The following is a 26,606-nucleotide window of genomic DNA, read 5'->3' as shown; positions in this document are numbered from 1 at the left end:
AAATGGCGAGATCCTAGCAAGGACTGTTGCAGAACGGGACTTGGGGGTAATCATCAGTGAAGACATGAAGACTGCCAATCAAGTGGAGCGGGCTTCATCTAAGGCTAGGCAGATCATAAGATGTATACGTAGGAGTTTCGTCAGCCGCAAGCCTGAAGTCATTATGCCATTGTATAGATCCATGGTGAGGCCCCATCTGGAATACTGCGTACAATTCTGGAGGCCTCATTACCGCAAGGATTTGCTGAGGCTTGAGTCAGTCCAGCGAATGGCCACCCGGATGGTCTCGGGACTCAAGGATCTCCCGTACGAGGAACGGCTGGATAAATTACGGCTATACTCACTCGAGGAATGCAGAGAGAGGGGAGACATGATCGAGATGTTCAAATACCTCATGGGCCGTATCGAGGTAGAAGAAGATATCTTCTTTTTCAAAGGTCCGACGGCGACAAGAGGACATCCATGGAAAATCAGGGGCGGGAAATTGCACGGCGACACCAGGAAATACTTTTTCACCGAAAGAGTGGTTGATCGCTGGAATAGACTTCCACTTCAGGTGATCGAGACAAGCAGCGTGCCTGATTTTAAGAAGAAATGGGATCGTCACGTGGGATCTCTGCACAGAGATAAATAGGGGAGGGTCATTGGGGTGGGCAGACTAGATGGGCCGCGGCCCTTATCTGCCGTCTTTTTCTATGTTTCTATGTTTCTAAGGTCTTTGGGCTAGATTCACTAAGCAAACCGATCGCGTACCGAATCTCTCCTGCCCTTCCCCGGCCTGCGAGCCTGTAGTTTTAACCCGCGGGTTTAAAGCGGGTTAAAACCATGGGCTCACAGGGCTAAAAACAATAAAAAAGTTAAAGTTAAAAAAAAAAAAAGGCCCCAGCTCGGACGGGCATGCGCAGACCATCTACACAACAGCGATCCGTGCAGGCAGATGGGGGTGTTCCTCCGATCGCCCCCATCAGCATATTGGGGCTTCGCGAATTCGTCGAACCTGCCCGGATCGGGCCCAATTGGGCAGGTTAGTGAATCTGGCCTTTTATCCAGTGTGAGAGATAAGAAAATGATAACTTTAGATGACATTTCCTTGTTTATTGAAATAATTTATTTATGTCCTAAATGGCATTTCAAAATTTCTGACTTAGATGTCGTTCTGGGACTGTCTATTGTATGCTAAATGTACAGGGCTGCATACGCCTTTCAGCGCTGTAGAAATGATAAATTCGTACAAGAGGCAGCTGAAAAGCTCTCAGCCTAGCCAAGAAAATGACGTGGATATAGTTCAATCAATGATCTGAAACAATGTCAAAGCATAGAATTTTGTTTCTGCAAATTGGCACTTAACAAAATACGTACGATAGCACTCTTTTCAGCTACAGTGGCAAAATAACACTCAGAATTTAGGAAGTTGGTTGGCTGGGCTGAGAACTTTTCAGCACCCCTTCCTATGGTACAGGGGTAGGCAATTCCGGTCCCCGAGAGCCAGAGCCAGGTCAGGTTTTCAGGATCTCCACCATGAATATGTATGAGATGGATTTGCGTGCACTGCCTCCTTGAGATGCAGATCCATCTCATGCAAATTTATTGTGGGTATCCTGAAAACCTGACCTGGCTCCGGCTCTCGAGGACCGGAATTGCCTACCCCTGCTATAGTACATGCAAAAGGGTACCTTGCTTCTCTTTACAGGACCAAGAGATATTTGAAGGTGATAGTCCAGTCACAGACATACATTGAGGGGTCCAGATGACTCTGTGATGAAGAGAGTATGAGTTGTTTAATATTTGAAGATGATAGTATGTATACAGTACTGCCCCAAAATTCACGGGGGTTCCGTTCCAGTAACCCCCACAAATTTTGAAAAACCGCCAATGCGGTTTTTCGCCTGTCAAAAGGCAGGGGAGGCAGGAGAGGGCAGCTGGAGCGCCGGCGGATGAAGAAAATCACTCGCGGTCTGCTCCGACCGCCTCTTCCTGTAGTAAAGTCGGACTACACCAATCAGGAGCTGCTTTGACACACAGCTCCTGATTGCTGTAGCCGGACTTTACTACAAGAAGAGGCAGTCAGAGCAGACCGCGAATGACCGAGTCCGTGAACAGCGAACAGCGAATTCGCAGGGGAACACTGTACTGGTTTTAGATCCCTAGTTTGTGTCAAGTTAGGACAAAAACTTGTATTGAAAAACCTTGCACTGTAACTATAGCAAATTGCAACCTGTAAACTGTATATTATGTATGTTGGCCTTTTTAAATGAATGAGACGGAACCTGGACTGCAGTCTGCATTTATATTTGCATCTATATATTTTTAAAGTAAATGTTTTAAATTGGTATTAATGGTTTTTAATTTTATTGTGTATTAGAAATTGTGTTCTTTGTTCTTTCTTGCTTTTCTTTCCTGTTCAAAATGGAGTTCTTTTATATATTTGAAAAGTTAGATTGTAAACCGCTTTGATCCTTTTTGGCTGAATAGCAGTATATATTTTTTTATATAATATTTTATTGAATTTTTAAAATACAGAAATGTCTAGATAAACATAACAGAAATACAGTACTATGTACATTGCAGAAATGTACATAAAGTGGTTAATAGATGAAAGTACGCAGGACAATCACGCGCGGACAAATCAGCACAGACAAATGCGCGCACGATGTCAGCGAGCTGGATTAAAAGTTAAATTTAAAGAACTCCGAAGGGGTGTGGGGGGGGGGATCCCACACACACACACGCTTTACTTAGAAGTGTTGGGGGGGGTTCAGGGGGAACCTCTCCCCATTACAAAGGAAAGTGTAATTTTTTCCTGTTATAGGGAAAAGTTACAGTTTCCTCTGTATGTGTGTGTGTGGGGGGGGTGGTTACATTATATTACATTACATTATATTACATTACATTACTGATTTCTATTCCGCCTCAACCTTGCAGTTCTGGGCGGATTACAAAAGAGACATCTGGACATTTCCAGGATGATTACAAAGAGACTTCTGGACTTTTCCACAATAGTTACAAGAAGAAGAACATTTCCAGAGGAGTTACAAGAAGAATGGTGGGCAGCACCAACACTTCTAAGTAAAGTGGGGGGTTCCCACACACCTCCTCAGAAAGCTTTAAATTTAACTTTTAATCCGGCGCGCTGACGTCCTGCACACATTTGTCTGTGCTGATTTGTCCGTGCACTTTAGTCCCGTCACCACATAAAGCATATCAATAATACAATACTACAATGGAATAAGCTGCGTACTCTCAAAGCATAATAGGGGTCGATTAACGTTATCACTGAAGTCCTTACAGAACTCATCTAGATTTTAATAAACATAACCCATTCTGGGCTCTTTGGGGAAGACGGGATAGAAAACAAAATAAATAAATGGTGGTCTACTTATCTTAGTCCAAAATAAAGTTTATTGTTCAGATATTAATATGAATTTTAAGGTTTTAAAAAAATAACATCCTTCCTTATTTTAGCATAAAAGAAAGTAGTCAATAAGAAGAGAGGGTCAAAGTACAAGTTAGAAAGAAAACAAGAACATAAGAATTGCCACTGCTGGGTCAGACCAGTGGTCCATCGTGCCCAGCAGTCCACTCACGCGGTGGCCCTCTGGTCAAAGTCCAGCGCCCTAACTGAGACTGGCCCTACCTGCGTACGTTCTGGTTCAGCAGGAACTTGTCTAACTTTGTCTTGAATCCCTGGAGGGTGTTTTCCCCTATGACAGACTCTGGAAGAGTGTTCCAGTTTTCTACCACTCTCTGGGTGAAGAAGAACTTCTTTATGTTCGTACGGAATCTATCCCCTTTTAATTTTAGAGAGTGCCCTCTCGTTCTTCCTACCTTGGAGAGGGTGAACAACATGTCCTTATCTACTAAGTCTATTCCCTTCAATACCTTGAATGTTTCGATCATGTCCCCTCTCAGTCTCCTCTGTTAGAGGGAGAAAAGGCCCAGTTTCTCTAATCTTTCAATGCACAGCAACTCCTCCAGCCCCTTAACCATCTTAGTCGCTCTTCTCTGGACCCTTTTGAGTAGTACCGTGTCCTTCTTCACCAAGGGCCTTCAAGTACAGGGCAATCAAACTTCTTTACTACTACTACTTACCATTTCTGTTAGACATACGCAGCGCTGTACATCAAGCATGTTAAGAGACAATCCAAAGGAAAGCACCCAATAAAAAGTAAAAGCAATATTGTAATGAGTAGAATTTTAAGCCTTCACACTAGCTAAGAAGCTCAGCCCATAAAACGGTAACCAGTGACCCAAGCTCCGCCAAAATGAAACCTCGCTCATGCACATTCAGAGAATTCTAAGGCAAATGTATGACTACACTGAATCTACGCTCTTCATTGAGTGGGATTGAAACAGGTTTGAGAGTGTCTGGATCTCATTTTGAACCTGAAAAATGGGAGCACACTAACATTTTGCCTGACTAAATTTAAATATTGTCTTTTCCACTCTGTGAGAAGGTCAAGAAAAAAAAAAAAGAAATAAGGGAGTCTGTCCTTTCCAGCCAAATCTTGGTCAATTCTAGTTCGCTAAGGCCTAATGAACTGGTTTTCACTGACTGAGTTATAAGTTGAGTCTTTTAGGAGTAGCAAATGCTCACTGTATGGCCCTTGAGAGTCAAAGTGCAATGGCTTCCCTACAAATTCTTCTCACCTCTACTGATTGATCAACAGCAGGAGGAAAAGGGTGATGATATCCTGGGCTACATCCTGCTCCTCTTTGACCTGGGGTTCTGGCTGCTAATGGGGCCTGACTGAATTTACTTCAACCTTTTGGTGTACTTAGCACATGTGACACCCGGGGCCCATCATTTTTTGACAACCCCCCCCCCCCCCATCTGTATGAAAACGTGATTTTTAGTAACAATCCACACATCACACATGAGTACCTAGGAAAAGGCAGCATCTTACATACTGCAATGAGCAGTACATCAATACACCCATTGTAAAACTAAACAAGCCAGACTAGTACAGATCAATCCTGCAGTCAATCCTAACAAAAAACCATGTCTTTCGAACACACAGAACACAGAAAACACCTTCGCCTAGTATGGAATATGTAATCACAAACTAACCCCTCCCTCTTTTACAAAACTGTAGTGTGGATTTTTAGTTACGGAGGTAACAGCTCTAACGCTCATAGAATTCTGAGCATCAGAGCTGCTACCATCATGGCTGGTGCTAAAAAACGCTTCACAGTTTTGTAAAAGGAGGGATAAAATAGAAATACATATATAAAGGTTAAATTGAACCAGCAAGAAGCTGGACTCTGCATACAATGCAACACCATAGAAACAGTGACACATGTCTCCTAAAGCAATAAATAGAAATTTTTTGTTCTACCTTTGTCTTCTCTGGTTTCTGCTTTCCTCATCTTCTTGTTACTCTCTTCCTTCCATCCACTGTCTGCCGTCTCTCTGCCCCTATATGGTATCTTCTCTCCTTCTATACCCCTTCCAGAAACTGTATGCCTCCCCCTTCCATCTCTCCTTTCACCCCCATTGGTCTGGCATCCCTCTCCTCTCCTTCCTTCTTCCACACCTCTCTTTTGCAATCCCTTTCTTCCCTCATTTTCCTTTTCAATTTATCTTCTGCATCCATCTAGATTACGTTCTTACTACCCTCTCATCAATTTCCTTTTTTACTATCTACCTACAGCTCACCACCTCTTTCCCTCACCCTCTCCAGTATTTCCCTAACTCAATCTTTTTCCCCCATCATGTGCCCTCCTTTTATTTATCCCCTCCTTCCATCTTTCTCTACCCCTTCCATCTAGTACCTTCTCCTCTGTCCACTGCTCCCCATCATCTGCTCCCCATCTGCTCCCCATCACTGCTCCCCATCATCTGCTCCCCTCTTTCTCTCCTCCCATTTCCTTACTGCATTTGCTCCCTTATCTCTCCCATCGCACTTCTATCCAGCATAGGCTCCCCCTCTATCAGCTACACTACCATCCAATGTCTGCCCTTTCTCTCTCCATTAACCCCTCTTCAATCAGCATCTGCCCCCTTTCTTTCCCTCCAATCCCATTCCATCCAGTATCCTTCCCCCTTATGTCTCTCTCCCCTTTCCCTGTACATCAATTCAATCAGCACCACCCTTCCATACCACCCTGCCCCCTTTCTCTCCCTGCACCACTCTTTCATTCCAGAAGTCCTGCTCCTTTCCCACGATGACTGTAGCTGCCGGCTGCTGGTCCACCCCACTCCAACGTACTAGCTCTGGAGCAGAGTCGGCAGCTGCGCTGGAAGGTCCCGCGATGACTCGTCTGCAGGCTCTGCTCTGGAAGAAGTAAGTTACGTCAGAGGGGGTTGACCTGGCAGACGCAGGGAGTTGCAGTAAGGTCCCACGATTACTGCCTCTGCCGGGTCCACCCCTTTCGACGTAACAAGTCATTGGGGGACCTTCCTGCACATCAGCGCAGCTGCCGACTCTGCTCTAGAGCAGTGTTTTTCAACCTTTTTACACCCGTGGACCAGCAGAAATAAAATAATTATTTTGTGGACCGGCAAACTACTAAGACTGAAATTTAAAAATCACATTTCCACCCTGTCTCCGCAAGCTCGGTCCCTGCAAACCATCTGATCCCATCCGCACAAGCCTCACTTATGATTTTATATTGAACGTATTTTATTAAAGTATAAAAAGAAACAATATTCTGTACAATTGTCATTTTATAAATATAAATATACAGAGCAAGGACCAACAAAACCCCTGTCTCCCCTTCCCTTCACATATATCCCCTCTACTATCAAGAAAACTGAACAAGCCAAATTGCTACACAGAAATATCATGCTAACAGAATACTGCTGTCACACATGACAGGAATAGTGTTAGGGGAGTGCCCCCTGATCCGAGAGAGCCCTAAGCCAGCTGGAAGCTAAAGAAACACTGCCTGGGCTTTGCAGTCCTTAGTTAAGTCTTTGGCAGGATATATATTTCAAATCTGATATATTCTAATGACAAAATAGAAAGAAGAATTACAACAAATTAATTTAAAACTAGAAAAAGTCCAACAATGGCTTACCTCTCACATGTTAGCCTTAAATATTCAAAAAACTAAAGCTTTACTATTTACTTGGAAGCAAGGAATTAATCTTTGTGCTCCTTTCAAACTTGACAATACGCCTATTGAGATTGTATCATCTTTAAAAATCCTTGGTGTCATTATTGACAATAACCTTTCCTACCATGATCATATAAATAATACTGTTAAGTCATGCTTCTTTAGACTTCGTTTAATCAGATCAATCTCAAAGTTCTTAGAACCAAAATCTTTAAATATCCTACTTCACTCTTTAATCATCTCTAAACTTGATTATTGCAATTCTCTACTGCTAAATATAACTCAAAAAGAAAAGAAACGTTTACAAATTATACAAAACACTGCCGTTAAGCTAATTTATAAAGGTAAAAAATATGATCACGTCACTCCCTTTCTGATTAAATCCCATTGACTCCCCATTAATCATCGTATTACTTATAAAATCTTATTATTAACATTCAAAACTCTTGACACCAATGAACCCCAATTCATAAATAAAGTACTTATTCCATATAGTGCTTCACGTTCTCTACGATCAAACAATCATAAACTCTTAACGGTTCCCTCCTTAAAAGTTATTGGAACCCGCCAAGATATGTTCTCTGTATCAGCACCGCAACTTTGGAATTCATTACCATTACAGTTAAGAAATTAAAATAACTTAAGCGATTTTAAAAAGAATTTAAAATGCTTTTTATTCAAGGATGCCTTTAACTTATAAATTATTTCTGAGCTCTCCCTCGTTCTCTTTTTTCTTTTCCATGCATCTTTTCCTAATTCCTTTTTTTTTTGTTTTTGTTTTGTTGATATCTTTTTCATTATTGTATAAATTTATTAGCTCATTTGTTATGTAAATTCTCTTTTTCTTTTTTTTAAATTGTATTTATTGTATAAATTGTTAGTTTTTAATATCGTATATGTCATTTCCTATTTTAGTATTATGTTTAATTTACATGTTACAGTTGAAGTGGACTTAGACCAGATATACTATCAGATCGACAAACTTAAAAGTGACAAATCCCCTGGACCGGATGGAATTCACCCGAGAGTCTTAAAGGAATTGAAGGTTGAAATCGGAGAGTTATTGCAAAAACTTGCAAACCTGACAATCAGAACTGGACAGATACCGGACGACTGGAGGATAGCGAACGTCACGCCAATTTTTAAAAAAGGATCGAGAGGGGAACCGGGCAACTATAGGCCTGTGAGTCTTACGTCTGTCCCCGGCAAGATGGTTGAAGCACTGATCAAGGATAGCATAGTCTGGCACTTGGACGCACACGACTTGATGAAACCCAGTCAACATGGATTCAGGAAAGGGAAATCATGTTTGACGAATTTACTCCAATTTTTTGAGACTGTGAACGAGCAAATTGATAGTGGGAAGCCGGTGGACATAATATACTTGGACTTCCAGAAAGCGTTCGACAAAGTTCCACATGAAAGACTTCTCGGGAAACTACAAAGCCATGGCATAGAGGGGGATATACAAAGGTGGATAGGCAAATGGCTGGAAAACCGAAAGCAGAGAGTGGGCATAAATGGGAAGTTCTCCGACTGGGAGAAAGTGACTAGTGGTGTACCACAGGGCTCGGTACTTGGGCCGATCCTTTTTAATATTTATATCAATGACCTGGAGGAAGGAACAACCAGTGAGATCATCAAGTTTGCAGATGATACAAAACTATGCCGGGCAATCAGATCGCAGGAGGATAGAGAGGAACTCCAGAGCGACTTGTGTCGGTTAGAAACATGGGCGGAGAAATGGCAGATGAAGTTCAATGTGGAGAAATGCAAGGTAATGCATTTAGGCAATAAGAATGCGGAATACGAGTATACAATGTCAGGTGCAACTCTGGGGAAGAGTGAACAAGAAAAGGACCTGGGTGTACTGATAGATAGGACCCTGAAGCCGTCGGCACAATGCGCGGCAGCGGCGAAGAAGGCAAATAGAATGTTGGGCATGATAAAGAAAGGAATCTCGAGTAGATCGGAGAAAGTTATAATGCCGCTTTATAGGGCAATGGTCAGACCACACTTGGAATACTGCGTCCAACATTGGTCTCCCTACCTAAAGAAGGATATAAAACTGCTGGAGAGGGTGCAGAGACGAGCAACAAAACTGGTGAAGGGTATGGAGAAACTGGAATACGAGGATAGACTTATAACACTAGGATTGTTCTCCCTAGAGAAAAGGAGACTGCGTGGGGATATGATCGAGACCTTCAAAATACTGAAAGGAATCGACAAAATAGAGCAGAGAAGATTATTTACATTGTCCAATTTGACACGGACTAGAGGACATGAAATGAAGCTAAGGGGGGACAGGTTCAGGACTAATGTCAGGAAGTTCTGCTTCACTCAGAGAGTGGTTGACGCCTGGAATGCCCTCCCAGAGGAGATTATTGCGGAATCGACCGTCCTAGGCTTCAAGAGCAAACTAGATGCATATCTCCTTAAGAGAGGCATATAAAGATATGATGGACTATAAATTACGCCAGGGTACACCTGGCAGGGCCTCCGCGTGCGCGGATCGCCGGACTTGATGGACCAAAGGTCTGATCCGGAGATGGCAGTTCTTATGTTCTTATGTTCTTATGTTCTTATATATTGTAATTCGCTTAGAAACAAGTTAATTAAGCGATTAATCAAATATAAATAAAACTTGAAACTTGAAAATGATTTTTTTTCTATCTTTTGTTGTCTCTGGTTTCTGCTTTTATCTTCTTTTCACTCTTTTCCTTCCAGTGTCTGTCCTGTCTCTTCAATCCAGCATCTGCCCGTTCCATCCACTGTCTGCCCCTTCCAGAAACTGTCTTTTTCCCCCTGCCATCTCTTCTCTAGGAAACCCCCCCCCCCTCTTTGGTCTGGCATCCATCATCTTCCCTCTGTTCCCTCATGGTCTAGCATCTTTCTCCTTTCATCTCTCTTTCCCTCCCCCCCCCCTGTGGTTTTTAGCATCTCTCTCTTCTCATTTCCTCTACTCAGATCTGATATCCCTGTCTCCTTCCCCATTCTCTGGCATCTCTCTCTCTCCTCTCTCTCTCTTCCCTTTCCTTCTCTGGTCTTCCTTTTTTATTTTCTGCCTCCGTCTAAATTAAATTCTTTCTTACTATGTAGTCCTCAATTTCCCTCTTTTAACTGTGTCTACCCACAGCATGCCATCCCTTTCCTTCACCCCTCCACTATCTAACTCTATCTTCTTCCCCCATCCAACATATGTCCTTTTTCTTTATTCCTCCTTCCATCCAGTATGTGTTCTCTTTCTCCACTTCCATTCAGCATTTGCTCTCCCTTCTCCCCACTTCCGTCATCTGCCCTCTTCTCTCTCCCCACTTCCATCATCTTCCCTTTCTCCCCACTTCCATCATCTGCCCCTTCTCTCTCTTTCCCCCCACTTCCATCATCTGCCCTCTTCTCTCTCCCCACTTCCATCATCTGCCCCTTCTCCCCACTTCTATCATCTGCCCCTTCTCTCTATCCCCCCACTTCCATCATCTGCCCCTTCTCCCCACTTCCATCATCTACCCCCTCTTTCTCTTTCCCCCCCACTTCCATCTTCTGCCACTTCTCCCCACTTCCATCATCTGCCCTCTCTCTCTCCCCACTTCCATCATCTGCCCCCTTCTCTCAATCTCTCCATCCACCACAGGCCCATCTCTCTCCCTTCCTCTCACCTTTCTATCCAATTTTGGCAACAAGATCGGCAAGCCCTCCCCCCGCAATGACACTCAAGTTCGGCAATAGGCCTCCTTCTCTCCCCCCCCCCCCCCGGCATCAACAGTACTTCAGATCAGCAACTGCGGGCTCAGGCCAAACAGGAAAAGCTGGGCAGAAACAGGAAGCTGAGTCAGAGGGAAGCTTTGGGCTGAGCACTGCGGTTGCCGATCTGAAGTGCTGTTGATGCCGGGGGGGAGAAGGAGGCCCATTGCCAATCTTGAGTGCCGTCGTGGGAAGGGAGAGGCCCATTGCTGATCTTAAATTGCATCACGGGGAGGGCGCCGATGCAGCCCAGATGCTGCCGATGGCCCCAATCCGATCTTGCCGGCCCTATGCGGACCGGCAGGAATTTTCTGCGGACTGGCACCAGACGACCCGGACCTGGCCTGCTGTGCACCCCCCCCCCCCCCAAGGCGTTCACCCGGGACGGACTGCCCCCCCCTTGGTACACCACTGCTTCAACCTCCTTTTTGTTTCTAAAATGGATGAATTAACCCCAGAGATTTTTTTTCTTTTTATTTTGAATGAGATTTTACTTTGTTGCAGCCCCCTTTTTTCACTAAAAGCACATTTCCTGGCTTAATATTGTGCTTGGTCACATTGTAGGGGGGGCAGGTTCCAACACAAACATGAGCTTTCTGGCCCATGAAGAAAATAGGAAAAGGTTGGATAATGTTGGGCTGTTTGGCTCAAATAGCAGATCTAAACTAAATGCATAAAGACAGCTCCTATGCATATATTCAGCTCTCATACCTTTATGGATAGTGTCACATAATGTATGTTTTCTATGCAAGGTTAGGTTCTAAGGTGCTGCCAAGAGTTTGTCAGCCAAGGGAAGCTTACAAACAAAATAAACAAATTATTTCATTTCAGGTATTTGCATCATATAATATGACCAAGAAAAGCCATTCTGGCAACGAGTTGACATTAACTTTGTGGGCTGATTTTATTTTAACTGAATTAAGAGAGAATGCTGTAAAGATGCAGAAAGATTTCAATCTGCAAATAGCAGGGCCAAACCTGGATCATCATCTCAGCAACAAATTTCTTTTCCTCCTGAGCTACAAGATTTTTTTTTTTTTTTTTTTCAGTTCACAAATCGTTATTTACCTCTCCTTTAACTAGACCATGGTAGAACCATCTACCACAGCCGAGAGTGCTAAATGCTCCGGTGCTCATAGGAATTCTATGAGTGGCGGAGCAGTTGGAGCATTTCACGCTCCGAGCTGTGGTAGAAACCTCTACCATGGCTTAGTAAAAGGGGCAGTTAGTATACAAGGTCTCTTCTGAGAATGCAAGGGAGATCCCAGAGGTCGTACATGAAAGAAATGGAAGATGACTGGTGCTTTAGGTAGGGAGAAAAATTGGAAGTGGTTCAGTAGTGCACCAAAACAAAATAAGGGTTCCTAGTGGATAGTGGGAAGCATAGCTCAAGGTCAAACCAGGTTAAAAGAGCTCATGAACATCAGCATACTGTATATATTATATAAAAACACCTTTATCGGTGGCACCACACCTAAAGTATGTATTGTCCATTAACACCCTCATTCTATAACCGCACACCTAAAGTTAAGTGTCATTTGGGTGTGTATGCTATAGAATGCTATCATATATGAGGAAATAGGCTTGGATTCAGTAATAGGGCTAGATTCACTAAAGTCCACAAATCGCTCCCATTTATGTCCTATCTGTTTCCTAGTCATTCTGGCCGATCGATTCAGTAAAGCTTGTCCATGCAAGTGATCAAATCGTAAACACGGCCTCATTCGCGTGCACGTCTCGCTGCATCATCGATCGACGCGTGTGCACACTGTATCCTTGTTAGTTTTGAAGCACATAACGCATGCGCTAGATCTTTAGGACTTCACTGCATAGAAATGGGGCAGGGTTTAATCGCGGACATCGCTGGCGGCTCCGATTGCGCCTACCGCAAAGCATTGTTGTCATAAAAAATGCAATATAAGAACTGTCGTTTGTACAAACCTCTCCTCGGCATATTCGTGTTTCAAAAGAAGCAGATAACATAGCCAATGAGCGCCGTCTATTTTTCTCAGGAAAAGAACTGTTAAGTTGCTAGAAGGCACAACAGTTAACAGCAGTTGAATGCGCTGGGATCACGCGCTGTTATATACAGCCTACGAATCCCAGGAGGCTATGCGGCTCTTTCTGCCGTGAAGCACAAAGCAACCAAAGGTGACCCCGCGACGTCAGATGCACGTGACAATCTAGCTGGGAGGAAGGGAGGAGGGATACCAGTGCCCAGCTCCTGGCATTTGGACACAGAAATGGCAATAGTCTATTACTCTGTGTGCAAATTTTTAAAATGCTCCTCCCATGCCCTCTTTTGAGTTATGCACTAGGGACTTTAGACATGCAGGGTTATAGAATAGTGTGCAGGAAGATGTGCACACAAAATCTAATTAATGTCAGTGAACTGCAGTGTTTGATTGCTAACATAAATTTATTGCTAACTAATAGCAGTGTTTGTGATTTCAAAATCAACTTGATTAATATTATTTTCTTGCAGATTAATCAGATATGCCTCCACCAGCCATCTAATGTTTGGAATGTCTGCATGAATGCTTATTCTAATTCAATAAATACTTTCTCAAAATTGTCATATCCATGCATTTTGTCAATGAAAAGCATTAAATAACGTAGCTTATAAAGCCGCTGAGCTGTCAGCTTTAACTTTGGTTTTGTTCTTTTATCTGTACCGGGAAGGGACTGGCCAACATATTTCGCTGTCAAATGCATGGATATGAAAATTTTGAGAAATAATTTATTGAATTAGAATAAGCACATACTTTAATCCGAATTGAATTATGGCGGCAATGTGTACTTTTATGTTGTCTCTAAAGATGTCAGTAGTCGCACGATTGCTAAAGCCACCATGTAGCCGTCAGAAGTGCCTTTATGTAGATATTTTTCACATTGAAGTGTGTATACATTTTTTGGCCCCTATCTATATATGCTTGTAACTGCACACCTACCTGCATACAATACGTATGTGCTAGAATTCTCACTCGATATTCGGCAGGTGGCAGACAGTGGTTTTAATATCTGCCACGGCATTAAACCTGGATATTTAGTGCCAGCCACTGCTATTAGATATCCAGTTTTATATTTTTGGCACTACAACATAATGAGCTAAGGCAATATTCAGCTCTTGACCGCTTAAGTTAAATTGGTCAAAGATAGGACTGCAATTTATGTGGCCTGATTTAACTGGTTATCATATGCATTGGTCCCCCGAGATAGCCAGTTTCATGGCAGGTACTAACCGCAATTGTTTAGAAGAGATAGCTGGTTAAGAACCCCCTGAATGTTTGCAGTTGGCCACAAACAAACAATTTAATTGGTCTGTGGCCATTTCTGGGTGGTTAAATAGCTTTGAATATCAGCAATGGGCACCCAGTTTATAGAATTCATTATGGGTGTGTAATGGCTGCTCAAAGATTTCATAGAAACAGAGTATGAAAGCAGAAAAGGGCCTTCGGCCCAACAAGTCTATCCACTCAAAGAACCCTCTCTCAGAGCGAACCCACATGTTTATCCCATCGTCCCTTGAAGTCGAGCACGTTACTGGCCTCAACTACCTGACGTGGAAGACCATTGCAGCGATCAACCACCCTTTTGGTGAAGAAGTATTTCCTGATGTCACCATGAAGTCTCCCACCCTTGAGTTTGAGCGGATTTCCTCTTGTTGCTGTAGGACCCGTAGGGAAAAAGATATCTTCTTCCACCTCAGTACGGCCTGTAAGATATTTGAATGTCTCTATCATGTCTCCCCTCTCTCTGCGTTCTTTGAGAGAATATAACTGCAGCCTGCTTAGACGTTCTTTATATGGGAGATCCTTGAGTCCTGAGACCATCTTAGTAGCCATTCACTGAACTGGTTCCATTTTCTTCATATCCTTTTGATAATGTGGCCTCCAAAACTGAACACAGTACTCCAGATGAGGTCTCACCATGGACCTGTACAACGGCATTATAACTTCAGGCTTTCAGCTGACAAAATTTCTTCGGATGCAGCTCAGCATTTGTCTAGCCTTGACTGAAGCTCTCTCCACGTGATTGGCAGTTTTCATATGTTCACTAATGATTACACCCAGGTCCTGTTCTGTGACAGTTCTTGTTAAGTTTTCACCATTCAGGGTGTATGTTCTGCAGGGGTTACCACTACCAAGGTGCATAACCTTACACTTTTTGGCATTAAAACTCAGTTGCCAAGTATTAGACCATTATTCCAGTAAAAGTAGGTCCTGCCTCATAGTGGCGGGCATGGTTGCGCTGTCCACAACGTTACATAGCTTAGCGTCATTGGTAAATAATGTAATTTTACCTTGAAGTCCCTGAGGCAGGTCTCGTACAAAGATATTAAATAGTATCGGACCTAAGACCGAGCCCTGCGGCATTCCACTGGTCACTTTTGACGTTTCTGAGGGAGTACCATTTACCACCATCCTCTGAAGTCTACCACTGAGCCAGTCTTTAACCCATGCACTCAATGTTTCTCCTAGTCCCATGGTATTCATCTTGTTTAATAACCTACAGTGTGGGACACTATCAAAAGCCTTACTGAAGTCCAAATACACGATATCCAGGAACTCTCCCCTATCCAGATGTTTCGTTACCCAGTCAAAGAAGCTTATCAGATTGGATTGACAAGACCTTCCCTTCGTAAATCCATGCTGGTGGGGATCCCTCAGTCTCTCGTCATCCAGAATTGTATCCAATCTGTTTTTAATCAACGTTTCCATAAGTTTACAAACTATTGATGTGAGACTCACTGGTCTGTAATTTTTAGCCTCTGACCTGCATCCCTTTTTGTGGAGTGGAATGACGTTAGCAGTTTTCCAGTCCAAGGGGACTTTTCCCTTGCTTAGGGAAAGATTGAAAAGTGCAGCTAACGGCTCTGCCAGGATATCGCGCCTACATTTCATGGTATCCTGTAGGTAATAATGGATTGCAGTGGCGTAGTAAGGAGGGGGCAGTCTTCCTAAGGGCACGGCACCCCCTCCTCCTCTCCTCCCCCCCCTCACGTTCTTCTCCTTGCCACGCACATGCCCCTTGCCTCCCCCCGTTCCTATTTTACTTCCCCGGCGTGAGATTGCTGTCCGCGTCGGCACGCTCTCCGATATCACTTCTGGGACCCTCGCCTAGGAAGTGACGTCAAAGGGTGAGCTGACACCCGATGTGGGCATGCTGCTCACACCGGAGAAGTTAAAAAGGTACGGAGAACGGGAAGTGGGCGGGGAAGAGGGTGGAGGAGGGGCATCACAGCCTCCGGCACCGCTCACCCTTGCTACGCCACTGCTGGATAGCTGTTAGCACCATGGCTCTCTGCAGTGCTACAATCATAGGCACCCAAAATGTTGGGCTCCTTTTATCAAGCGGTGGTAGAGTCTGCTTCGATGCTCATTCAATTCCTATCAGCATCAGAACATTTAAATTGCCAGCCCGCAGTAAATGGCTCTACCACTGCTTGATGAAAGGAGCCCAATCTGTGTCCACTGACAGCTTTACTCTATTTATTCATTTATAAAATATTTATGTACAGTCTTCGTGGCTCACACCATTAAAAAGCAATTTAAAACGCATAGCATAAAAAAAAAAGAGAAAAAATTAATTCATTTAAACCTTTCAATAATACAACCGACCTCCATCCCCCAAATTAACAGACTCACCCTCTCTTTCACTCTCAATTGCCCCAGGAAAATCTTTACAGAATGCTATGAAAAATGACCTCTCTCATAGGTCTAACAACAATCTAGCCTTCTATTTCAAATTTTCCAGTCCTACCACCCTAGAAGCCCTCGCTCTCTGTCTTGATTTCCATATTTCCCCTGCTGTAGGAATGCCAAGTGACTGGCCTTGGGAAGACCCTAAAGCTCTACCCAGATTATGCTGTAAAGTCTTATCCAATCCCTTAAATAGGCTGGCATCTGGTCTTTAAATACCGTAAAGGTAATCACTAGCAATTTAAACAAACATCTCTCCCTGACAAGGAGCCAGTGCAGTTGACATATGACAGGCCTTACTCTCTGGTTTTGGTTTTTTTTACTCCTGTCAACAGTCTGACAGCAGCATTTTGAACAATTTGCAGTGTGTTTCCCATCTTTTCTGGCAGGCCTATGTACAGCATTATAGTAGTCCAGGGTAACATAGTAAATGACAGCAGATAAAGACCTGAAGTCCATGCAGTCTGCCCTGTAATCACATGCATTACAATTTCATTATTAAATTAAAATGTCTTTTTTTTCTTTGTTATTTCTGGGCCATAGACCTTAGAAGTCTACCCGGTACTGTCCTTAGGTTCCCACTACTGGAGTTTCCGTTGAAGCTCACTCCAGACTATCCTAACCATCTCCTTTGCTGGATTCGGTAGATAGCAATAAAGACTGGGCAGTGATGGGTAAGGCCTCTGCCTCCAAACAGGGACATAAGCTTCTTATTTTTAACCTGATCAACTCCTCCAAATTCCAAAATCATCCTCTGCGAACTAAAAGAAATCACCCACTGACCTTCACACATGAGTGGATTCTGTAACTGCCCAAAACAACAACAAGGTGTCTTTTCCACATTAACCACTAAGGGCTAGATTCACTAAGCAAACCGATTGTGTACTGAGCGGTTTGTGAGCCCTTTGCAACCCGATTTCCCTCCGACCCGATTCACTAACCTGTATACCAATCCAATCACGATCCACGCATGCAAATGAGGGGAAACGGTATGCAAATATAGACAGGCAGCGATTCACTAAACAAAATGAGAGACACCGACTGGGCTGACCAATCCAAAAATAAGTGACTACTAAGGACCAGTTGCTCAGGTTTGTTCCAACTGCCCTGCCTTCTACCATCCTGCTTTCTGCCCTGCTTCTCTGCTCTTTTCCCCGATCTCCTGCTCTCAGCCCCCAACTTTCCAGCTCTGTCTCGCCGCCCTGCTCAGCCCCAATCTCCTGATCTCAGCCCCCAACTTTAGAAAATAAGAACATAAGAATTGCCACTGCTGGGTCAGATCAGTGGTCCATCATGCCCAGCAGTCCGCTCACACGGCAGCCCTTAGGTGAAAGACCAGTGCCCTAACTGAAATTAGCCTTACCTGTTCAGCAGGAACTTGTCTAACTTTGTCTTGAATCCCTATAACAGCCTCCGGAAGAGCGTTCCAGTTTTTTACCACTCTCTGGGTGAAGAACTTCCTTACATTTGTACGGAATCTATCCCCTTTGTCTCTTCCTATAAGTACAGGTAGTCGTCGACTTACCACCGCAATTGGTTCCGACTGCTAGGTCGTAAGTGGATCAGGACGTAAGTCGGCCTATGTTAAATTAAGGCAAGAATATTAGACTGGGTAATGATGTTTTCATCATCTTAAAACCATCTGTTAACAACATTTTCTTTCTTCGGAGAGCAGGGTCGCGTCGTAAAGTCAAACAGTCATAACTTGGATAGGTCATGAGTCGATGACTACCTGTATAGTGAAAGTGTGTTCCAAAGCGTAGGGGCAGTAACTGAAAATATTCGCTTCCGAGTGGTATCGTAGAAAATATGTCTTAATGAGGGGACATGGACAAGACATTTATTACTGGAGTAAAGTGTTCTTGAAGACCAGTCTGTCAATGAATCCATTCCCTCCTGCCACTGGGCCCCTCTCTCCCCCTCCCCCTTCCCCCCACCTCCTGCATGAGAAAAAAATGGCAGGAAGGATACCCCTTCCATCCTCTTCTCTGCAAGCTGACCAGAAGGGAGAGGCTGTAGCAGAACCTCCTGCAGCATGAAAAGAAAAGGTAAAACTAAGCTGTGGTCTATTCCCACAGAAATTATGCCTGCATTTAGTTACGCTGAGAGCAGGCAATTTCCATTCTCTTTGTGGGTAAAACATTTTATACTTATCACTTAGAAAAATTGTCCTCAGTACACTCGATACATTTTCTCTGTCCAGGTCCAGATGCTGGTGGTGACATAGAAAATAACTGTTTATCCGAATAGGGACAGTTAGGGCTCCTTTTACTAAGGTGCGCTAGTGTTTTTAGCGCGCTAGCTGAAAAATTATCGCTTGCTTAAATGGAGGCGATAGCAGCTAGCGCACGCAGCATTTTAGCGTGAGCTAAGCACGCGCTAAAACCGCTAGCGCACCTTTGTAAAAGGAGCCTTTAATGTTATTTATATGATAATAAAGTAGAATGTTTGATTAATTTGATAACTGCCTTTGAGCTAATAGTAAAGAGATGAAGAAGATAAAATAAAAAAAATTAAAACAAAGACAGTATGGCATATTCAACAATTAGGAAGCAAATGAAATGTACAGTTCCTAAAAGACATCACGGCAAGCAACACAGACACCGTAGAGCTGAAAATCATCAGAAACTGGACAACGGGACAGTCTCTACCACGGGGCAATAACCACGAATCCCATGGATGTAGGACAAGAATACCAACCGAAAAGATCATTGCGCTCTGAAAATTCAGCGCTGTTCAAAGCGAATGTCTACCCAAAACATGTAGAAACCAGCGCAATGACCTTTTGTTGTGCGGGGGTAAAATTGTGGAACTCAAATGTGGCAATGGAGTTACATTTAGGAAACTACTTAAAACAGAACTGTTTGTAAAAGCCTTTTTCTGGGCATTGATTTTTCCTGATTGCTGATTTTTTTGTGGATCTGATTATTTATGTTTATTTGTTTTTTTATTTTGTTTTAAAACTTATGGGGCTCATAATCGAAAGTGAAAAATGTCCAAAAAATGTCCTAAGTCGGCACTTGAACGAACATTGTGAAAATATGTCCAAGTGCCGATAATAAAACCGGGTTTTGGACATATTTATAAACGACCTAGGCCTTGTGCCGCTGAATGATCAGAGCTAAATGGGGCGTTTCAGGAGGAGTGTCGAAGGCGGGAATTGGCGGGACATGGGCCGGCTTAGACTTAGTCGTACTGCATGTATAACTGAACGTTTTACAACACAGCATAGACAAAACTTGGACGTTGTGACTTAGACCATTTAAAACATGGTCTAAGTCACAAAAACCAACCTAAAGCGACCATATAAGCACTGCAAACACATAGTACAGACCCACACACCCTACCCCAATGATCACCGAACCCCCCACCCCCACCTATGTAAAAACCGTAATCACAACTTTTAAATTCTGCCTCCAGAACATCAGCACCTGGCAGCCTAGCATAGGAAAGCCTATTCGCGCTGCACAGAGGCGTCTTAAGTGGTCTTGGGGATGGGTTAGGGACCCATGGAGAGGAGGACCCATGCCCATAAGCCACTGTAATGACTGCATTGATGGTGAAACATGTGCACTCTCCTAAAAAACCACAAAACCCTTTTGTATTGCCCTATAAGTGGCTCCTGCAGCCATAAGGGCTATTGGGGTGGTAGATAGGTGGGTCTAGGAGATTCTGGAGGTGGTTTGGGGGGCTCACCATTACCTATAAAGGAGCTGTAGTTAGATGATTATGTGGCACCCTTTTTGTGAAGTTCACAGCAGTGCCCTGTAAGGTAGCCCATTGTTTAGGTGCCCTGTGTGGGTGTCCTGTCCATCACTTTGCAGACCCCTCCCACGTCTAAAAGATCTGTATCTAGGCTTTTTGGACTTGGATGAAAAATTGGACAAAAATGTGGTATAAAGATGGATGATTTCTATACCATCTGGACAATCAAGCAGCTGGACGTATAGATAGACGATTTTCAGGAAAAAAATATTTTTTGGACGTATTTTTTGAAAATGTGTCCTACGCTGTTTTTTACTTTGGATGACTTGCGACTTAGACAAAAACGGACTTAGACGTTCCTTTTGATTATGCCCCTCAATGTATGCAACATTTGGTAAACCATTTAGGCTTTAGATGGTATATAAATTTTTAAAATAAATAAATAAACCCTGGAAGACCTGGAGAGAGAAGGGATGGCCTGATGACACTGTCAGGTAATTTCTTCTAGATGCAGTTTGCTAAATAAGAAAATAATGTCTGGCAAGTAAATTTCAACTGCAAGAAGTTGAGACCAGTATGGAGCAGTCTTTGAGACATTAAGAAAGACTATGGCCAGGATTCACTAACCTACCGATCGGGCACAATCCGGGCAGGTCCGACAAATTCTGCAAACTCTAGCATGCAGATGAGTGTGATCAAAGGAATGCCCCCATCTGCAGGCACGGATCGCGCTATCGCAATCCCCGCGCATGCGCAGACCATCTGTAGATGGTCTGAGCATGCACGGGACCTCCGGGCCATCGGAGTTGGGGTTGTTGTTTTTTTTCTAACACCAGTCAAGGAACCTAAAAGTGCTGCCTGCCTGCCCCGAACACGCCTGCCTTCCAGCCCTGAACCCGAACACCCTACCTGCCTGTCCCAACTCTCCCACCCTTCCCCGCACTGCAAGTCCGTGGTTTTAACCCGGGGGCTTAAGTGGGTTAAAACCATGGGCTCCCAAAAGTTCCTCGATCGCCTATTTAAAAAAATAATAGGCGATCGAGGAACTTTTGGGAACCTGTGGTTTTAACCTGCTTAAGCCCACGGGTTAAAACCATGGGCTTGCAGTGCGGGGAACGGTGGGAGAGTTTGGGGCAGGCAGGTAGGCAGAGGGTTCGGGGCTGCAGGATATGGGCTGACAGGGCAGAGAGCAGGGCGACAGAAGGCAAGGCAGCCGGAAAGGGCTTCAGCGACTGGTCCCCAGCAGTCGTTTTTTTTTTTGATCAGCCAGCCCAGTCGGTGTTGCATGGTTTTCTTTAGTGAATCGCGTCCCTGCCTATTTTGCATGCCGTTGCCCTCATTTGCATGGGGAATCGGAGGATGGTCGGAAGACAGGTAAGTGAATCTGGCCAGGGTCGCTAAGGGGTCGCAAATCGATCGGTACACGATCGTTTTGCATAGTGAATCTAGCCCTATACAAGGTGATTAAACTGAGTAAGATACAAATGAATCCTAGTGGTAAAAGATGATGGGTTAACAAGATTTTTTAATTGAAGTGTACGGGAAACTGGAAGCCAGTTGATAATGAACCCAGGAAGCTGAATCTAAGCTTGCCATCCTACGAACCCATGTAAAGGGTGCTTATTCAGGTTTCTCAAGTTATACATGCTCTGTAACTCATTGGATGGGAGCGCAGTTCATGTATAATGCAATACTTTTCTGTACAAATGTGGTAAATCTGATTGAATTGTACCAAAATCGAATCTAATCGGAATTTATCTCACTTATCCAGGTTTCAAGGCAATTTACAAGTTGGGAGGTCAGTAAGAAAGTTAGAGGAAGTGTCAGATACTATGCTGCAGGTAGATAGCTCGGAAGGTAGGGATAAACACAGTGGGGAGAAGGTAATTACAAGGGGAACGCAGAGCTAAAGTCAAGTGGGTAAGGGAATGATGACGATTCTTAGGTGGAGTTACTGAGTAGCAAGGAATTTATCAAAGAAATACGGTTTTGGCTTTTTCCTGAAGGTGAGGTCGTTTGTCTCTGTCCTTATAGACATGGGAAGATTGTTCCAGGTTATCGTGGCTGTTTATGTGAACAGGGTGACCTTGATTAAGGGGAGAAGATAATGGGCATCTTTAGCATTTAATGCACGTTAATAAGGTAAGTGCCCATTGAAGAATTCCCCCCTAAGTCACTTAACCTTAGGCACAAAACTTAGATTGTACAGTTCTACTGTACCTGTACGTAGCTGACCCTGAGCTCAGATTTGGAAAGGTGAGATATCCCGTTCAAAATCCAAACCCATGCTAGAATTTATTTTATTTTTAAATTTATTTTGCTAATATGACTGCAAAAAGATTTGTTCATAATATATTGTCATTTGATTCATGCAAAAACAAACTTTGGCTTCTGATAGCTTGCCTAATGTCTGGGATCAATCTTACACAGCAGATGTAAGTTTAAAATATCCTGTTTAGATTGGAACAGGCAATGAATTTCTAGATTCAACAAACCACTTGGCAAATTCTCCAAATTCCAGTCAATGGCAACCTGTAATATATATTTTGGGGTAACAATTAAAGGAAAAAAGAGCTCTAAAATAAAAATAAATTGATATACCACTGGCTAGGGCTCTTAAAACCAATCCCATATTTTCTAACCAAGATATGAACATCAAAGACTAAACCAATTCCTACACTGGCTTCATTCTGAATTTGTGGAAGTTGTCCTGCAGCAGCTGGATTGGAAAAAGCAACCGCTTTAAAGAAAACCTATTCTAGGTTGAAGCAGGAAGACCGTAAAAATAGACTTGTGGTAGGCATGTGAGCTATGCAGGGACTTCCCTATCACATTTTCTAAATAATACTAGAATCTACAGTGCAACTCGTAGAAATTAAGGGCTCCTTTTACTAAGGTGCGCTAGCATTTTTAGCGCACGTAAGGAATTACTGCGCGCTACCCCGCACTCTACGCTTCTAGAACTAACACCAGCTCAATGCTGGCATTAAGGTCTAGCACGCATGGCAATGTAGCGCGCACTATTCTGCGCGTCAAAGCCCTAGCACACCTTCGTAAAAGGAGACCTAAAAGTATGTTCTAATCCATCTCATTAGTATGTACTTTTTCTCCCATTTAGAACAAAATCAATGATGGACCTTATTTATTCACGGCTTTTTTTCCCATTCTATGTCTATGGGGCGAAAAAAATGTCACGAATGAAGCCCGGTAGCAACTAAAGTCCAAGGGGGAATTCATCAAAGGGCATTACCACATGCTAACAATTAATATGCGCTAAATGCTAAAAATGCCCATAGAAATATAATGGGTGTCTTTAGTATTTAGCACACTGTAATCGTTAGTGTACTGTAACACAATTGGCATGCACTGCCCTTTAATGAATTCCACCCCCTCCCCCCGCCCCATGATCAATCCATTGTGCTCATTTATTCTGGTCCATATTGTTAAGGATGTATCCCAGATACGAGCTGAAGAAGAAGTTCAATCACTTGTAGGACTTTTGGAAGTCCAACAAAGAAAAATGGGGAGACCCAATGATCCACAGTGAAAACAATCCACTGATGAAAACAAAAACAAAAACTGTGGATACAGATGTTCTGGAGATAAATTATTAAACACTGACATATAAAACCATGAAAATTCAATTAAAAAAGTACAATGATAAAAAATACTGTGATAAAAATCCAACCGGACCCTACACGGTCCGTGTTTTGGTGAACACGCCTTCCTCAGGGGTCCAATGGTTTGCAAACTCACATATAAAGAATTGGACTGAAAACAGTCTATTGTTTTTAAACATGTGAGCAAAGAACACCGCAGACAAGCTGAAGTAGCAAAAAAGGAAGGCGTGTTCGCCGAAACACGGACCGTGTAGGGTCCGGTTGGATTTTTATCATTGTACTTTTTAAATTGAATTTTCATGGTTTTTTATGTCAGTGTTTAATAATTTATCTCCAGAACTTCTATATCCACAGTTTTTGTTTCCTTTTGGAAGTCAACATTTGTTCTTTTCCTCACTAATTATTTTCTGTCCTAGTTTGCCATATGCATTTCAACACCTAGTCCTGCCTCCCTCTATCACCTTTCAAACATTGACCTCCCATATATATTACCACTAACCTACTTAAGGTTACACACACATACACCACACACCCCAATTCTATCATACATTTTAAGGGAAAACGCCTGACGTCCATATTCCTCCAATCATTTATTTATTATTTTGTTATATCCCATCCTCCCTGAGCTCAGAATGGGTTGCAGGTTAACATACATAATAATGGTCAAAGTGGGTTACAAGTTGACGTAGCTACCATTATGCCCCCCTTTTCAAATACATGCAGAAACGTTTAGGTGCTATTCTTTAACAAGATACATTATTGTTGTTCCATGCAGATCTGCTATTTTTTGTCCATTTCGATACCTTGGTTATATTTTTTATTTTTATTTTTTTAGAAAACCGAATTTTATTTATTAGACTGTCAATTTTTGCAATGTACATTTATTTATTTATTTAGATTTCTTTTTTTAATCTTTATTGATTTTACAATCTTCAATAGTGCAATACATAAATATATCATATATAATAAGTCAATATAAGCACATTTAACTTTCAAATATACATAACCAACCAATTTTTCCCCCTATCCACTCACCTAATGATAATTTAATAAAACACAGAAACATAGATTTCCCCAATAACCTTACCCTATTAACCATATCCTTTCATTATCCCACCTATCTCAAGTGTAAACATTTAAAAATCAAATTATGACAGAAATAACCCCCACACACACTCCCACCCTTCCCTGGATGAGTACCAAAATAAACAAAAACTGACTCACAATCAAAAACCTATTATAGTGAGGTAACATAAGATGTCAATGGGCCCCATACAATACCTTGGTTCTATCAATAATGCTTTTCCGAGCCAAAAAATTGGTGCGGAAATAGCATATAATGATAGCCACCATGGGTTGGATTCCATATAGCATGCCTAAAAAAATCAGCACTGACTAGTGCAATTCTATAAAAGTTAGGCTCACTGTATTTATTTATTTAATCAGTTTTCTATCCCATCCTCCCCAAAGAGCCCAGGATGGATTACAAGTCAACATACACAATATACAGTTAACAGGTTACAATTTGTCATAGTTACAATACAAGTTTTTTCAATACAAGTTTTTATCCTAACGTGATACATATGGGCAGGTGAACAGGTATGTTTTTATTGCTTTCCTAAAGTTGAGGAGTCCTTCAAGGGATCTAATCTATGGGGGTAGTTGATTCCAGTGGCTCGGTATGAAGTGGGAGTCAGTATAGAATCATACTTAACACTGCCTAAGCAGCATTAGACATCACAAGGCATCACAACTTTTAGGAACACCTTATTTATGCCAGGGTTGTATTGGCCTAAATGTCTGCACCTAAGTTTGGTACACAACAGTGCCTAAGTCAAAATCAGGTGCCCAACTCAAAAACACGCCCACGATCCACCCCTAACTACACACACTTTTAACTTCACACTTTGGATCTTACTGGCAGGGCAAGGAAGGCAAGAATCTTATAGTGCCTGCATTGGCGTAGCGAGGGTAAATGCCACCTGGGGCGGTGGTGCCCCTCCCCCATCCTCTTCTCCATCCCTGCTCCTTCCCAACACCCCCCCTCTCCCATACCTTTTTAATTTTTCAGGCGAGAGCAACAGCACCAACTTGCTGCCCGCCTCATGTCAGCTCTCCCTCCGACATCACTTCCTAGTGGCAGGGCCCAGAATTGACATCAGAGAGGCGACACCGACGCAGGCAGCAAGTTCGTAATGCTGCTCAGGCAGGAAAAATTAAAGAGGTACAAGGGAAGGGACGTACATGTGGAGTAGGGGAGGGAGGGCAGAGAGGAGGACGGGTACCTGTGCCCTTTACAAAGACCACACCCAGGGCAACCCCCCCCCTGTAATCCCCCCTTACTATGGAACAACAAATAGTCCTGAGGAGGAGATGTCAATAATTCAGTTCAAAGTTCACTTTATTGATAGTAGCACTGTGAGGACTCGGAGACACAACGTTGACAGTGTTTCAGCATCTATGCCTTTGTCAAGAGTCTCAACGGCTGGTAGTTCAATGGCAGAATTATTGGCATCTCCTCCTCATGACTCCTTTGTTGTGCCTTGATTGTCTTTTCGATGAGGCCTCCTTTGGCTCCCTCTTTGGTGCCCCCCCCTTACTACACCAGTGAGTGTTCTCACTCCTCAATGTTGATGTTAAAATACATGGGGAACCCCAGATACATATTCACGTGCAACCTCTTGGGCTACACAAAGGACTAGATGATGGGTCCTGTGGGGTGGGTGGTAAAATTATCTCCAAAGCCAGATCTTCAGACTCTGGTTACTATTTGTTTTCT

The sequence above is a fragment of the Geotrypetes seraphini genome, chromosome 2 (genome assembly GCF_902459505.1).
Source record: "Geotrypetes seraphini chromosome 2, aGeoSer1.1, whole genome shotgun sequence".
In the NCBI taxonomy this organism is placed as follows: domain Eukaryota; kingdom Metazoa; phylum Chordata; class Amphibia; order Gymnophiona; family Dermophiidae; genus Geotrypetes; species Geotrypetes seraphini.
The sequence above is the reverse complement of the archived record's forward strand: the minus strand, read 5'-3'. Positions refer to the sequence as shown.